Below are 17,359 nucleotides of genomic sequence, written 5' to 3'. Positions count from 1 at the left end.
GGCAACTCAATGTGCCTCCTCCACTCAGGCCACTCTGGGGGCAGCAGACGTGGCCATGGGCTCCAGCCCCTGGCCAGCAAGGGACAATATCCTTTTTAAAATATATTTTTTATTGTAAGACACTTTTAGATTTTCAGAACTACAGCAAAGATAATATAGAGAGCTCCCACATATCCCAGAGCCCCTTGTTACTAATATCATCTATTGGCACAATTAATGCAAAAATATTGCTCACTAAAACCGTGGTCCATTCAAGTTAACTTAGTTTTTACTACTGTCCTTTTTCTGCCCTAGAATCTCATCCTGGTGCCACATTCAACTTAGTCGTCATATTTCCTTAGGTTCCTCCGGGTTGTGAATTCTCAGACTTTCCTTGTTTTGATGATTTGAGTGGTTTTGAGCAGTACTGGTCAGGTATTTTTAGAATGGCCCTCAACTGAAATTTGTCTGATGCTCTTCTCAACACTATACCTGAATTATGGATTTGGGGGAGGAAAACCATAGAGATAAAGGCACATTCTTGTCATAACATATCAGGGATAGGTACTAGGATGACTTATCACTATTGACATGAACCCAAACCAGCTGGCCGAGGTAGTGTTTACCACGTCTTTCCACAGAAGTTACGCTGTTTCCCCTCTTTTTCATATCATATTCCTTGGAAGGAAGTCACTATAACCAGCCCAGATGTAAGGATGGAGTATCTATGTCAATTATTTAAATTCTTCTTTATCCCCATTTGCTTGATTATTCAATCATTTATTTATATCAATTTGGACACACAAAGAATGCATTTTATACTTTGGGTTATAATCCAATGCTAATTATTTTGTTTTGTTGCTCAAATTGTTCCAGGTTTGGCTATTGTAAACTCTTCCAGTTGGCTCTCATGTCCACTGGACATACCTACATCACTTATTTTTTTTTTTTTGAGAACTACTTTATTTTCATGTCCTGTAAGATGGTTTGGGCTCATCTTGTATATTTCCTGCCCAGGAAACGAAGACAACGTGATGGGGTGACCATGAGAAGAAGAGGGTGTTAGGTTTCCATAGGCCCTCTCTGGACTCAGATTCCTGGACACATTCCAGATTATTCCCTTGTCTCCAATTGGACAAATGAGAGCAAATACGCAGGAGATGTTCTTTCAGAGCCCATTTCACTGGTAAGAGAATAGACCTTCAGAAATCATAACAGAGCTCTGGTTTTCAGTTCTATTTTCCTTTCTATCTGTTCCAAACCTTTATGGCCAGCATCCTTTTTAAGAGAAAACCTGAAAATTATAGCTTGATACACCATGTAGATTTTTTCTCTGGCCACAAGCAAGCAAAAAAATAAATAAAATCAATCTCAAAATTACCCTGAATTTGTCAGAGGAGAACATAGCAGGCTAGGCTCTCATCAGAAAAGGTTTATATAGAGAAAGAATTAAGCCCATCTTACTGAATCTTGGTGGCAGGGATTTGAAATGAAAAACAAAATGTGCATATATCATTGTAAAACCTTTGGCAGATGAAGCATTTGTGCTACCCAAGGGCATGCAAAAAAAATTATTTTCACCACTTATGATGGGAAAATTTTAAAAACTGAGGTTGTTAAATAAATATTTACTTAATGTTCACTTTTGGCCAATTTTTATGCAGGCTCTGGGGGATGAAGATACATTTCAGATTTCAGGTTGTGCTCCAAGAAGATGACAGTGTAGGGTGGGAGGCAGACCAGAAATACGGCCGGTGAGATGGAGGATGTTAAAATCAGCATGGCTAGTGCTATGATACAGCAACGCACAGAGTTCCGTGAAAGCACACGGGAGAGGGTACCAAACCCAGTTTTAGAAAGCCTTCTTCAGCCACATTTTGTAAAAGGGAGATGATCGAAGACAGTAACAAGAAGAGGAGACCATGTTAATTTAGAGTAGCACTGCATGTATGTTCAAGAAACTACAATTTCTTGGTTTCCCTTCCTTTATTGGAAACAGGACCTGTCTAAGGTGGCTAAAGTCCATTGGTGGCTCAGCACCACTTTTATAAACACAAAAGGTTGTCTATGCTCACAGTGGCCCATTTCATCAGATCACGTAACAGTGGACGGTTGCCCCTTCACTCAGTAGCCCCAGAGTGACGTGGTTGTTCAGTGTCTTCCCTTCCCTGTGTCCTCCTTCTCATCATTCCATCTATTTAATCGTTGTTTCTTTTCTCCTCCATCATGCTGAGTCTGCACGGTGAGGAGCAGCCGGTCCTCTCAGGTATCATTGTTTCAAGCCCTAATATGTTATGAGATTTCAAACAAGATTCTCAATTTGTTAGAATAAACCCTAAAGTAACAATTAGCCTGTGGAAAAATACTATTTTTCTTCTGCAAATGCTCTCCTACATCTTTCCAAGGTAAGTCCGAATCATATTACCACTGTCAGCCTACCATCATGCCCTCCAAGGACCTTCCTAACCCCATCGCATCCTAAATACAGTTTCTGTATTAGTTCGCTAGGGCTGCCATAACTAAGTGTCTCAGACTGGGGGGCTTAACAACAGAAATTCATTTTCTCACAGTCCTGAAGGCTGGAAGACCAAGATCAAGGTGTCAGTAGAGTCGGCTCCTTGTGAGAACGGTGAGGGAGAAGCTGTGCCAGGCCTCTCACCTAGCTTTTGGTAGTTTGCTGGCAGTCTTTGGAGTCCATTGGCTTATAGATGCACCACCCCAATCTCTGACCCTTCATCTTCACGTTGTGCTCTTCCTGTGTGCACATCTATGTCCAAATTCCCCTTTTTAATAAGGACACTAGTCATGTTAGATTAGAGGGCCACCCTACTCCAGTATGACCTCATCTTACTTAATTACAGTAGTTCCCCCTTATTTGCAGGGATACATTCCAAGACTCCCAGTGGTTGCCTGAGACCGTGGATAGCCCCGAACCTTATATATATATTATGCTTTTTCCTACACATGAATACCTATAATAAACTTTAATTTACAAATTAAGTACATTAAGAGATCAACAATAATAATAAAAGAGAACATTTATAACAATATACTGTAATAAAAGTTGTGTGAATGTGGTCTGTCTCTCTATCGCTCTCTTAAAGTATCTAATTGGACTGTATTCACCTTTGCACGTAAAGGAAGCACTTTCTGGCTTCTCTTTGGCGTATCTGAATTGCCAGCATCACTACTCTTACCCTTTGTGACCGTTATTAAGTAACATAAAGGTGACGTGAACACAAGCACAGCATATCCTAACAGATGTGATAACCAAGATGGCTGTTCAGTGACTGAAGGTTGGGGAGCAGTGTATGCAGTGTAAATACACGGTTCACATCACCAACAAGACAGCAGGAGAGCCCTGACCAGTTTGGCTCAGTGGATAGAGCATCCACCTGCGGACTGAAGGGTCCCAGGTTCGATTCTGGTCGGGGGCATGTACCTGGGTTGTGGGCATATCCCCAGTAGGAGATGTGCAGGAGGCAGCTGATTGATGTTTCTCTCTCATCGATGTTTCTAACTCTCTATCCCTCTCCCTTCCTCTCTGTAAAAAATCAATAAAATATATTTTTTAAAAGAAGACAGCAGGAGATTTCATCACTCTACACAGAACAGTTGCAATTTAAAACTTATGGACTGTTTATCTCTGGAATCCCCCCCCCCCACACACACACATATTTTCACACTGCAGTTGGCCATGGGTAACTGAGACCCCAGGAAGCAAAACCACAGATAAGGGGGCCTACTCTATTCTTGCAACGACTTATTCCCAAACAAGGTCCATTCTGAGGTCTTGGGTGCTAGGACTTCAACATATCAATTTGGGGGGATACAATTCAACATGTAACACTCCTTAACTCCCTCTTCACCCATAAGAATACTGTTATTTGTTTTCAGTGACTGTTGTCCCAGACCTCTGAAGTCAGGGAATTTATCTTCCCCATCCCTCCATTCCAGGGCCTAGCCTAGCTGCTTGCATGGAACTGAATTCAAATACAGGAAAAGATAAGGAAAAAGGAACATTTTTCAGGCACCCGCTGTGACAGGCAGTCACATAGAAAAATGCATTGCATGTGCTGGCTTAGCAACAGCCATTTTAGTTGCTTTGAAATTTGTTTTTATCTTTTTTGACTGGATATGCGATGGATAAGTGTTCTGTTTATGGACCATTTGATGCCTGGGACAGCAAATAATAACAACAAAAAAGCAAAGCAATATAACAAATGAGAAAACTGGGCTCCTCCTGGCACTTGGGATGCTACACTGCTCATGTGTGTACCCTCCAAGTGAGAACGTGGCACATGTGCCCATGGGTAGAAGATGAAATATGCCTCCATCAAATCTCAGGTAAAGATGATTCTATAGAGGAGTTGGGGGAGCCTACAGACAGTCCCCCATCAGGGGCTGTTGCAGTGTGAACCAAAAAGGCCTTCAGCTCATGCTTCGGTTGAAGATTCACAATGCACGGAGGCATCCTACTCTGATTTCTCTATCACCCTATCAGCCTCAAAAATTTTGTCTATTAAATTACTCACGTAATTGAGCTGCAAATCTCTCCCACTTAGCTTGGAAATTCCATTTTTAAGGGCCTGTCAGAAAGTGTATAAGTGAACGATTATGAGATTCACAGTCATGGACACCCCTCTTCCAGATCTCTTCAAGTTTTGCCAATAGCTTTCTCTGTCACTCAAAATGCCAATCCCTCTTCTTGAGAACGATTTGAGAGGAGAGCAAGGTTATTGAAATAGAACAGATCATTGAGAGACAGAAGACTTGGGTTCAAATCTATCAGCTATAAGGCCTTAGGCAAATTAACGGACCTTTGGCACCTCCCTTCCTTGCATATAAAAGGGGGAAAATGGAAAACTAAGTTTCACCAAATGCAGCACACAAGTGAACAAAAGATTGAAAACAGGATTTTGACGAGATATTCACATACTCGTGTATGTCCAAGATGTAGAAGCAACCCAAGTGTCTGTTGATGGGATGAATGATATACAAACTGTGGTATATTCATACATTGGAATGTTATTCAGCTTCAAAAATAAAGTCTGATGGGTACCACAACCTGAACCCTGAGGACATATGCTAAGTGAAACAAGCCAGTTACAAAAAACTCATACCGTGTGATTCCATTTATATGAGGTACCTCGAGTAGTCAAATTCATAGAGACAGAGCATAGAATGATAGTTGCCATGGGGCTGGGCAGAGAATGTATAGGGAGTTAGTGTTTAATGGGTAGAGAGTTTCAGTTTTGCAAGATGAAAAAGTTCCAGAAATTGGTTTCGCAACAAAGTGAAAATCCTTAATGCTACTGAACTGTACATTTAGATGGTGATTTTATGCTATGTATTCTTTACCACAATTTGAAAACCCCACACATATCAAGTGCTTTACCCACATGCCCTTCATTATACCCAAATCCACTCTATAAATTAGGCACTGTTGTGCTCATTTTGCAGATGAATAAACTGAGGCAAAGGAAAGCTTTGAACTACTTATTCAAGACCACAAGTAGCAGAGACAAAGTCCAAAGCCAGTGCTTTTGTCTCCATACTATCTGATTATTTATGACAAGTTCTGGACAGAAAAGGATAAAACAAGACATGTCCTAAAAACACTGGCCTTATTGGTTGACACACATAAGTGTCTATAACGTTAAATCCTCTTCCCCATAATATTACCATTTTCTAAAATGTCTTATTTATTGATTTGAGAGAGAGAGAGAAGAGAAGAGGAGAGAAGAGAAGAGAAGAGAAGAGAAGAGAAGAGAAGAGAAGAGAAGAGAGAAAGATTGATCTGTTGCTCCACTTAAGCATTGATTGATTGATTCTTATATATGCCCTGACTGGGGATCAAACCCACAACTTTGGTGTATCGTGATAATGCTCTAACCAACTGAGCTATCTGGCCAGGGTAACATTACCACTTAAAAAACTATATCCTAGCTCAATAAAAACAACCTAATCATTTATTTCTCTAGGAACTCCCAGACTGTTGAGTAAACCAAATCCCTTCTAATTACAGGTTGAGCACATTTATTCATTGAATAACCTACTTAACCAAATAATCACCATGTCCAATCCTAGGCCAGGTGTCTTTCTGGGGACCAGGAAAAGAGAAAAGAATAAAACCCACCCTTACCTTTGAGAAGCTCACAGTCCAATGTGGGTAGCAGGCAGGGAGACAACTTCCCCATAAATATGTGATATTAAAAATGGGTACAGCCCTAGCTGGTTTGGCTCAGTGGATACAGCGTCGGCCTACGGACTGAAGGGTCCCAGGTTCGATTCCAGTCAAGGGCACATGCCCGGGTTGCGGGCTCGATCCCCAGTGGGGGGCGTGCAGGAGGCAGCCAATCAATGATTCTCTCTCATCATTGATATTTCTATCTCTCTCTCCCTCTTCCTTCCTCTCTGAAATCAATAAAAATATATTTTAAAAAAAGTAGGTACAAAGATCAGAGGCAATCTCTGTTTTAAGACAGGGCATACCTTAGAGTCATCCCTCCTATACCAAATTTTTAAAAATTATTATCAAAATATTTTTAAAAATGCAAAATGAAGCCACAAGGAAATATCATGGCATATGTATCAGAATCGCAGAAACAAAAACAAAAAACACTGACAATGTTAAGTCCTGGTGAGGATGCAGAGCAACTAAAACTCTCACATGCCGCTGGAGGGATGCAAATGGCACAACCCCTTTGGAAAAACTATTTAGCAGTTTCTTAAAAAGTTAAACACATATTTATAATAGGACCAAACAATCCCACTCCTAGGTATTTAACCAAGAGAAATGAAAACTTATACTCACACAAAAACCTGCATGCTATGTAAAGTGGATTCATTCAGTCACCAAAAAACGGAGAACAAACGAAATGTCCTTCAGTTGCCGACTGACAAACAATCTGCGAACATCCATACAAGGGAATACCTCTCAGGAATAAAAAGGAAGCACCTATTAATACCCTCATTATGCTGAATGAAGGGAGGCAGACGCACAGTGCTAGATCCTATGTGATTCCATTTATGAGACATTCTGGAAAAGGCAAAACTGGAGAGACAGAAAACAGGTCTGTGGTTGCTAGGGGTTTGCAGGAGGGGTTGACTACAAAGGGGCAGTCTTTTAGAGAGTTTGGGGGTGAACAGGGGCGATGAAACCACATGTGTCATTTGTGGTGGTGATTACATGACTCCATGCATTTGATCAAACTCATACAACCGTTCACCAAGAAGAATGAATTTTACTGAACATAAATGTAAAGTAAATGTTTAGAAGTTTTCAAAATATGAAAAGACATGGCTCTGCTAAGAAACAATGCGTACTGCTGGCAGACCAGAAAATGTGAGGAATCTCTGAAACATGGGGTCCAAACGGGATGAGATTTTAAATGGAAACTGAGCCAGAGAGGAGAGCTGCAGAAGACAGATCCAAACATCCCAGAGGTGGCGGGTCCCGGAAAACAGAAGTGGTGAGGGTGTTGCCAGGTTGTCAGTTTTGTGAGGCAGTGGAAGTAGCTGCTACATAAGTAGATCCCAAACCATCCTTCCTCTCCCCAAACTCTCCTCTTCAAACGTCTGTGGCTTGAGACAGGGGTGGAGTCATAAACAACCCAACACAACAAATTTCCTTCAACAGAGCTGTGGGGAGTGAATTTATCTTAAAAGTTAGGTAGGAGGAAGACACCCTGAATATATCTATAGTTTTTTTTGTTATTGTTAGTCCTCACCGGAGGATATTTTTCCATTGATTTTTAGAGAGAGTGAAGGGAAGGGGAAAGACAGAGAGAGAGAACATTGATATGAAAGAGACACAGCAGTTGGTTGTCTCTTGTACTCGCTCCAACCAGGGCGGGGGATTGAGCCTGCAGCTGAGGTACATGCCTTTGAATCAAACCCAGGACCCTTCAGTCCGTGGGCCAAAGTTCTATCCACTTAGCCAAACTGGCTAGGGCTATACTTCCTTGTGGGAGCCAAGAGGTAAAAGTGTAAAAGTATTAAAAAGAGTCTTCATCCATTCAACAAACACTTCAGGGACACTGTCCATGTCTAGACCTACTCGCCCCTTGGAGCTCTAAGTCAAAGGGCCTGGCCAATCTAAGTTAGGGAACTATGTTAGCCAGAGTCCTTTGCCTAACAGGCTCTTAGGAAAGTTTTCTAACTGCCCAGCAACTCCCTCATATAATAAAGGTCAATGTCCTGGGCCAACATCAACTCAAAGAAAGAAATCTAAACAAATATTTCAAGTCTTGTCCCACCCATTCCATCCTGCTCCCAACACAGTACTTTAACACACATCCTTCCGTCAGAAAGAAGTAGCAGAGGGAGGTGTGGGCTGTGACTGGTCCTCTTTACAGCAAAAGGACTCTATTCCCACCCAATGGCCTTGTCTCTTTAATTTTCCAATTAGGCCATGACTTGTTGAATCTCAAAACTATTCATTCGCAGGAAGGAGAGAGCTTGCACTTTCTCCAGCCCCACCTTCCTTCCCATCACTGGGCTGAGGCCAGGAGGCATGCTTATGTAACAGAGCAGTTCCTTCAATCACTTGAGAAAAAAAGGAGAGGCATTGTGGGTTTGCTTGAGTGTGAATCCTGGCTCTGCTTTGAGTGGCTGTATGACTACGTAAATTTCTTAACGTCTCCAATTCTTTATTTCCTTGGCTATAAAACAGTGATAATCATAGTACCTCTCGTGTAATGATGTGAGGATAAAATAAGATAAAGCGTGTAAAGACGTTTATGCCTAGCACCTGGTCAACATTCAATAGATATTAAGGAATTGTGATTGTCATGGAAATAACCAGCCACCCAAAGCCTTAAATGTCAACAAGTGAGAGAGGAACAAAGTTTGCTTCAATTTTCAGGCCACCTTATATTCAGTATCAGGCCTTTCTAGAAAGGCTGATATTGTTACTGAATAGGGCAACACAAATAACCAGCTGGCCTCTGAGGAACTGGACCTGGAATTAGACTAAGCGGGCTAATGTTCTACTGGTGACCACCTCATCTTCTTCTGCTCTCTGGGCAAATTGCTAGGTTCAAACATGGCTTCTCTCTAAGGCCTCATCGACCCATAGCTGGAGGCTGGCTCCTCTCTTCCATGTTCCCAGGTCTCTGGCACAGACAGAGGCATGGGGGTGGGAAGTTGTCTGTGTTGCTGGGGACAGGAGGGCTCCCCCAGAATCTCAGAGCTAATGACTCTGCCAAGTGGTTAAATGCTGAGGGCTGTAAATGAGGCTCATCTGTCAGCCGTGGGTGGCACCAGCCCCATCTGCTGTGTCAGGAGCCCAGAGAGTGACTATATTACAATGTGTGAGGCCCTAGATCCACGGCAGAAGCCTCCTCAGGAGACTGTAGAACTTTGTACCTTGAAGACTCTTCCAGTCCCTTCAAAAATTTTACACATGGGAAACAATTAAAAAAAGAAAACCACCAAGACCTAAAGAGGAAGTAAGCTTGTCCATGGTCACTCAGCAAATGTATGTCAGTACCAGGATCAGTTGAGAGGCAAGTCTCCAGAATTCTACGTTACTTCTCTCTCCACACATACACCTGACTCAACCTACATCTAACCATGACTGGAGAAGATTCTCTGAGAACTTGAGAATAAAACTCCCAGTTCTCTTCTCTATGCACACATTGTCCTTCCGGTGCAAGCACCTCATCCTCTCTATATATTCTTTGAATAGACCTGACTGTTCATTCATTTATTCAATCTTTCATTCATTCATTCAATAGGTATTTTTGAGGTGCCTCTATGTGCAAAGTGTCATCCCAGGCATTGTGACTATATCAATGAAAATATGGACCAAGTTCCTGCCTCATAATTTAGTGGGCAGGATGGATATTAGGCAAAAAGAAAATCCCATGAATGGATATATACTTACAAATTATGTCCATTTTTTTATAGAAAAAATATTGGGCACTAGTTGTGCCTAATTTGTGTGTTCGGGGTATTATGAAGAGCTGACTGCCACGCCCCCTCCATGCCTCTTTTTATGAAGTGACTCTTCCTCACTGGGCAGGTGGCCATAGGGCAGCCAGAGTCCCATGAAGAGTTTGCACAAGATAAACAGACAAGAAAAGAGTCAAATTCCAGGGTTTTGATTTTCAAAACACAGCATTGATATGGATGGATGAGCATTTGCTAAGCTAGTTTTTGGTTTGGGGCCCAGAAGACATGAAGAATTCTGGGCTATAGGAGAGGGCAAAGTTAAATAAGAGAGCAACTGATTAGCTGTGGGTGTGTATTCTCTGAGACAGGGTTCTGTATGCTGCCCATGGTAGGAATGAAACATAGATCTCCACAGCTCAGATCCCCAAGCACATCGGAGAGTTTGGCCCTGGATCAGAAAGAGTCCTAGCTGGTGGGCAGGGAGAAGAAAATTCAAAGAGAATCAGGCTTTCCCCATCAGCAAATGTGAAGGCTCCCTACCCTGGGTCCTCAAAGATCAAAGCGTGGCAAATGGCCTATAATTGGAATTCGGTGTCCTCCCAGCCTTGGAGTAACCACACAGATGAATAACACCAACTCAACATCATGGCTTAGCTATTGTCTCAACCAGAGATTAAAAACAGAAAGAAGAGGCGATGTGGGTGATTTGAGAGCTGCAGCCCTATAAGGCCATTATCTGTCTTGAGTTTCAGCCCACCCTACCACCCACTCCTCCATCTAAGGTTATAATATAACAATAAGCCTGCAATTATATTTTACTTGTTAAAAAAAATAGTGTTGAGTCAAAAGCCAGCTTACAGATGTAACTGGCACCACCAGTTATATAAGTGCGAGGGGCCCAAGCCTTGGGCTAAATTTAGAAACCCCAGCGCGAGTCCATGCTCTTGGGTCTATCTGTCTGGCTGACCTAGGCCAGGCCTCCCAGCAGCCTTGGCCCTGGCTGGAATAGAACAACCAGACCCAAGACGTTGAGGTCTGGACTCTGAAAGGAGACTCTGGAACTTGGACAAACCCTGGGGTCAGGACAAAGAGGCACAGCAGCAGGAATGGCATGGACCCTATGCTGAGGGACTGAAAAAGAGAATGAGCACCTTTTCAGGTGCAGGGATGGATGCCTCCTGTCAGCCAAGAACTAGACCAGAAGATGTGTCCATCAGGAGAAGCCACTGTGAACACACAATCAAGGCCAGATGTAAGCCTCCTCTGAGTCTAGATGCAATCTTGGGGATAAGGGGGAAGGTCAAATGGATTGAGTAAGGAAATCTGAATTGACTGATGTGTTTAACATTAGTAATAATAAGAACCTAAAATAGAGATTAAGCTAAATTATAAATATATGTATATATGTGTAAATATATATGTATATATGCATCTACTTATATACATATGTATATATTAAAATAGGTATATATTTATTTATAATTATATCTTAGCTTAATCTTTGTTTAATATAATCTTTATTCATTATATTATATATAATAGATTCATATATAATTTATTTACAAAATAAATAAATATTTTTATATTTACATATGATTTCTATATTTTACATATATATATATATATTTACATTTCAGAGAAAGAGAGAGTATACCTTGGTTTGAATCCTAGTTTTGTCACCTGATAGCTTCAACTAGTTGCTCTCTGTTACTTGGTTCTCCTATATGTGACATTGTAAATCACAGTGACTCTCACCCCACCCACCCCTGGAAGCATATGGGTGGGTGGAAGAGGCCATTTTTTTATTGCAAACATGATAAAGGAGAGAAGGAGAGGCTATGGGCACAGTGAATCGAGGTTGCTGAATGTGTGAGGTCCCACAGAGGGATTCATCACACCCAGTATGTGGACAGTGGCCCTGCTGAGAAACGCTGGAAGTAATCCCCGGCCCCTTTAAGACTAGCTGGAGAATGACTTTTAACCAGCCCTGCCTCCCTTATGGGTCACACCTAACCCTCACCTTCTGCCTGAGTACATGCCCACCTCAGCACCCTGCCCTGGGCATGTCCGCCCAAATCACAGAACTTTGCAGCCTCCAAAGAACTCTTCTCATCCAGCCTCTCATTCACTGCTTACAACATCTCTGGGATATAGGATGGGCCATCTCCCCCTTTAAAAGGGGAGAAGTGAAGCCCCAGAGCAAACACCCCACAGACAGATCTGGGACTGGCGCTCATACTATTTTACTCCACGTTCAACTCTCCTTTGAATTTGGATTGGGATGCAGCCATAGATCCTTCATGTCCTGGTCTTGTTCTGTTACACAGGGTCAGGAAGTAACAGCTTGGAGCACAGTGACTTTTCCCCAGCACGGGGAGTCCTCCTTGCCCATCTCAGAGCTGCCTCCATCTTCTTGGCCCCTGTGGACCTGTCATGCTCCCACAGGCTTCCCTGGCTCCATGCCCGGGAGACAGAACCTACAGCATCATCTTCACCTGAAACCAGCTTCTTCCTTCTATGCCTCCCTTTTCTGAGAGGAGGGCAACCGCTCACCCACTATCCAAGTCCCAGCCTCGGGCCTTCTCCTGGCACCATCTCACCCTAGCCCCAGTGACAGACCAAACCCTATTCGTCTTTTTCGTTAACACTCCTCAAATACCACGTCCCCAGTTCCAGTTCACGTTTCCTGTCCTGATTCAGGCCATCACCAGCTCTCCTGGGACCACCGCTCAGGAAAGAGGAAAGGCGCTCAGGGCTCACAACTCTTCAACCCACAGGAGATGCCCAAGCCCATCCCAAGGATGGAGGGAAGCTTCCCTGGGCAGACTGCAGGGCCAGGCTTTCGGGGGCAGGAGGCAGAGAAATGTCTGTGTTCTCAGAACCCAGCAGGAGGCTGGGCCCAGGGAAAAGTCATTTGTTACTGGGTAAACAAACAGGAGGCTGGCAGTTGTCATAGGAGAAAGCCCCACAAGAAAAAAACAAAAACAAGCAGAAATTGATTTTGTATTTTACAAATGGATGCAAACCAGAGGCATAGAATAATAAACACGGAATTAGAAAGGACTTTGGAAATCATCTAGTCCAATCTCTCATTTTGTGGTGGAGGGGAGAGATGGGGAACTGAGACCCAGAGAGGGGATAGCACATGTTTAAGGCCACACCATGAGCCACAACTCTCACTTTGCAGTCAGTGTGATGTTTCCCAGAATATCTTTTTCTCCCATTTCTTCTTCTAGTTAATATCTTCTCGCCCTTCAAGACTGAATACAGACATCGCCTCCTCCAGGAAGCCTTCCCAGAACTCCCAAGCTGGGTTAGGTGCTGTACTCCCTTTGCTCCAACAGCCTCTGGCCTAGAATTTACTTATCAGACTCTATTGTAATTGCTGGTTTTTGTTTGTTTGTTTTGTTTATCTTTTCCACTAGAGCACAGTTTCTTAATTTTTGCACAATTGACATCTTGGGCCAAGTCATTCTTTGTCGTGGGGGCTGCCCTGAGCATTGTGGAATGTTTCCTAGCATCCTTGGTCTATATCCACTAGATGCCAGTCGCACAGCCCTCCCCCATAAAGTTGTGGCAACAAAGATGTCTCCAGGCATTGCCAAATGTCCCTGGGGTGATAGGGAGGGTGGGAGAGCAAAACTGCCCCCAGTTGATAATTGCTAATCTAGACTGAGATCTCTGAGGCCAGAAAGCGTGTCTTCTTGTCCTGTATACTATATTATGCAGCACAGGGCCTCTGACACGATCAACAAACTGAGTCTACGCTTATGAATAATGTGTGTATGTTGGGGGGGGGGGGTGAGTGTGTGTATGCACACACACATTGCCCATGCCATTCCCACATGGTTTTCAAAATAATTTGTCAAAGGATACAAGACTGTGTTTTCTTCTGGGATGCATTCCACATTTCTGTGTGTTTATGTTGCATTGTTAAAGCAAAGGGAACAGAAAATGTTGGCACTAGCTAGTCGGAATTAACAACCCTTTGTTTCTGGATTGGGGGGTGTGTGTGTGTGTGTGTGTGTGTGTGTGTGTGTGTGTGTGTGTGTTCATCTCTTTTGACTGATAACAGTTCCCTTTTAAACAATTTCACTTGGAGAAGAAAATAAATGTTCAGTGAAATAAGAAAACCCTTCCCATAACAGAGACATTATCAGATCATTAAAGCATCGTTACATATTGAGCTCCTAATGCATTGATCTTTACTTGGGAGCACATGACAATCACAAGGAGGAATTTTTATGCCAGATGAACAGATTGGAAAGTAAGATATTATGAAATGCGCTCTTAACTGGAAGATAAGTAATTAGGTGACAAGCAAAATACATTATTTGGTGTTTCAAAATATTTCCACTTCATCACTAGTTAATTAAAATTCTGTGTCTTCTCTCATAGCCCACCAGGAATTTATAGCAAGATTATTTACCCAAATAAAACAAAAAAAATCATCAAGATAAGTGAATTGTGATTAAGTCATATGATTGTTTTTAACACTTTTCGAAGGGCCTAGGAGACCGGCAAAAACAGTCACTGAAAGGCTGAATGATTGCTGTTGGTGGTGAATGATGTTTCATTATTATTTCCCACAAAAAGGAACTGAGGGGCCATGGATGATGCCACAAGAGGGAAGAACAGTCCACACGTAATCAAGGAGACTGTGCATCTTTGAAGTGGCCCTGCATGTTGATTTGATGCCGTGACTAATGACTGGACTCAAATTACCCAGGGGAAGAGCAATCAGGGAGTTACTTGGTTTTGGGCAACCTTGTATTCCTAATGCCACCTGCTTGTTTACATAAGGGCTGCTTAAGTACTTGGTGCCATAAAGATGCCCAGGAGTTATAATTAGGGAGCTGTCCAACCTCCTGGCCATCTCTGCAGAACCAAGTTCATACTCACTGATTGATCAATTTGAAAAGCAAATGATTTAATAAGAGCAATAAGCAGGGCAAAGTCCCTGGTTCTGTTGTTTTGTTTTTTAAATGAGCCTTGAGTCCCAAAAGTTAAAAGAAGCAAAATACATTCTCCGGCTAGCTGTTTTGTTTTGTTTTTTCCTCACCAGGAATATTAAGTTGATAAAGGCAGAAGAAGTGGGGTAAGGAGGGAAAGAGGAGGAAAGGAGAGAGGAAGTGGAAGAGAGAGAGAGAGAAGGGGAGAGAAAGGAAAGAAAAAAGGAAGAAGGAAAGGAAGAGAAAGAGGGAAGGAAGGAAATTTTCTTAAGTACATACAGCATAAGGGTAGCATTTGAACTTGGATTATCCTATATAATAAAAGGCTAATATGCAATTGCCCCCTTGACCAGGAATTCGACTGGGAGTTCAACTGGGAGTACGACCAGGGGGTGGGGCTGGTCAACCGCCTGAGGACCCTCCCCCTGGCTGGCCTGGCCCGATCAGCCTCAATCAGAATGGACCAGCTGGCCCCCATTCATGCATGAATTCGTGCACCTGGCCTCTAGTTTCATATAATAACTAAACTAAAAGAGATGTAAATCTTATTATTAGTATAATTTAATACATGTGAAGAGGATTAGATAGAGAAAGCAATTCACTCAGCATCACATAGTTAATGTTGCATGTTTATGGTATGTATGTGTGTCTCTGTTTACACATATTTGTAAAATGACCATGTCACCTCTTAAAACGCTCCAATGGTTTTCCATTCTCTGAGGATAAGATGATAGTCCTTAACCTGCATACACAGCCCCTGCCCACTCTCCAGCCTCAGGCCACTCTCCCTCACTCACACTTTTAGCCACCTGGCCTCCTTTCAGTTTCCCAAATGTCCTGTGTCTTTCTCTCCTCGGCAGGACCTTTGCAACTGTTTTCCTTTGCCCAAAACACCCCCATTCATCCACTCAGCCCTACCTAGTTAACCCCTCCCTTCCCACAGGTCAGCTTTAAGGGGAGCCTGTCCTGACCCTCCCTGACATCAGCGGCCTCAGCACGTCATACCTCCCATGTGCATTACATCTATCCCACTTGCAATGTCACACCAGTCTCTGTGACTTATTGATTAATGTGCAGCCCCTCCATTACACTAGATGCATCTAAGTTCAGGGACTATTCCAATAGTCCTCTGCATCTAGCCCAGCATATGGCACCCAGTGTGGCTCAATATATATTTACCATAGGGATGAATACATGAACAAATCAACATGTATTTTAAATGTCTATATTTTTAAGTACATGTGTAAAAATTCAGAATTAAATCATGATACCAGCAGGAGATGTAGTGCAACCCAGGAAAGCCCCAAGAAAAGACAGTGACTCAGGGTTGGAACATAGAGCATCAGTTTCCACCCAGAGGGATCATCCGTCATCATTAGTCTTGGGGGAGGCTAGAGACTGTGCTACAAAGACTGCATTATTCTCTGACTTCTGGCCCAGGCTTCTCGTAATTGTTTTAGAAACCCAAAGCCAGGAATCTGACAAAATGTTTTGTTTTTGTCTCTCCGTTAAAAATGATAGATAGGGTGCTTGTTGTGTCTCATAAATTCTTCAGCCAGAGTTGCGTTTTTCCATCCACATTTCACATTAAGGATTCCTTGTGAACATAAGTTTAAGAGAAACTTAATGAGATTGTGATACTTTTAAAGCTCTATCTCTCTAATTAATACCCCAGAGGGGTAATTTTTTCTAACATAATGGCCTTTCAGTGTTAAAGGGGCTTAATATTATGGTAAAATATGTTAACTTTCTCGGCACTCTGACCCAACTGATAAAATGAAAAGAGAGCGCATTTGTCTTCCCAGAGCTCTGCCACTGCAAATGGTGTTGTTCTCGCTATTTTCATAATGAACTAATCAACTCCCTATTCACTAATTGCATCTACATAGAAAACTGATTACCCTGGAAGAGGGCTGGACTGCAATTGACCTTCCAACCAGACTTGGGAGGGGTGCGGATCATGTGGCAACTTAAGATAGAGGAAACGGCCCAAACCAGGGCAGGGTACTTCTCTTCTCTGAGGTGTGAGTTCTCCCATGGAGTCGCCATTGCAAGGAGTTGGAAACCCAAAAGCTGGAAGCCACTTCCTCGTTGCTAGGTAGGGACCATGTCTCAGGGGATGTCACTATCCTTATGGAGAAGATAAAAACAACTACAATGATGACAATCACTCATTGAGCCAAGTGTTCGTGTCAGACAGAATGCATGTATAATCTCCAATTCTCACGTCAACTCTACGAGGCAGATATGGATGGCACTGTTGCTGAGAAAGAAACAGACAGGTGAAGTGACTCACCCAAAGCCACACAGCTGGTCAATGGCAGAAGTGGATGTACATCATGCCCTCTAACTTCACATCCTAGGCTCTTAGCCTCTCAGGGGATGATGAAAAAATAGGAAACCAGGTGCTGATGAGATGCAGAGCAAACCCAAGATCTCTAGCTACTCCTAAGCTCTCACTGCTTCCTGGACAGCTTTCTCCATGGCAGCAGTTCACAGCCCCTTCAAAGGCCCCCTCCTTTCTTTTC

The 17,359-nt window shown here is 42.8% G+C and overlaps 1 protein-coding gene and 1 pseudogene across 1 annotated transcript in view; both read right to left on the bottom strand.

Annotated features, from left to right (window-relative positions):
• SHISA9 (shisa family member 9) overlaps window positions 1-17,359 on the bottom strand; it is a 285,914-nt gene that overhangs the window by 40,806 nt on the left and 227,749 nt on the right. The gene's annotated exons all lie outside the window — the stretch shown is intronic.
• The window catches only part of LOC132232486 (EF-hand calcium-binding domain-containing protein 14-like), a 177,789-nt pseudogene that overhangs the window by 2,359 nt on the left and 158,071 nt on the right, over window positions 1-17,359 (bottom strand).

The sequence above is a fragment of the Myotis daubentonii genome, chromosome 4, assembly GCF_963259705.1.
Source record: "Myotis daubentonii chromosome 4, mMyoDau2.1, whole genome shotgun sequence".
Taxonomy (NCBI): Eukaryota; Metazoa; Chordata; class Mammalia; order Chiroptera; family Vespertilionidae; genus Myotis; species Myotis daubentonii.
Note: the sequence above shows the minus strand (reverse complement) of the source record. Positions and strands in the feature narration are given on the sequence as shown.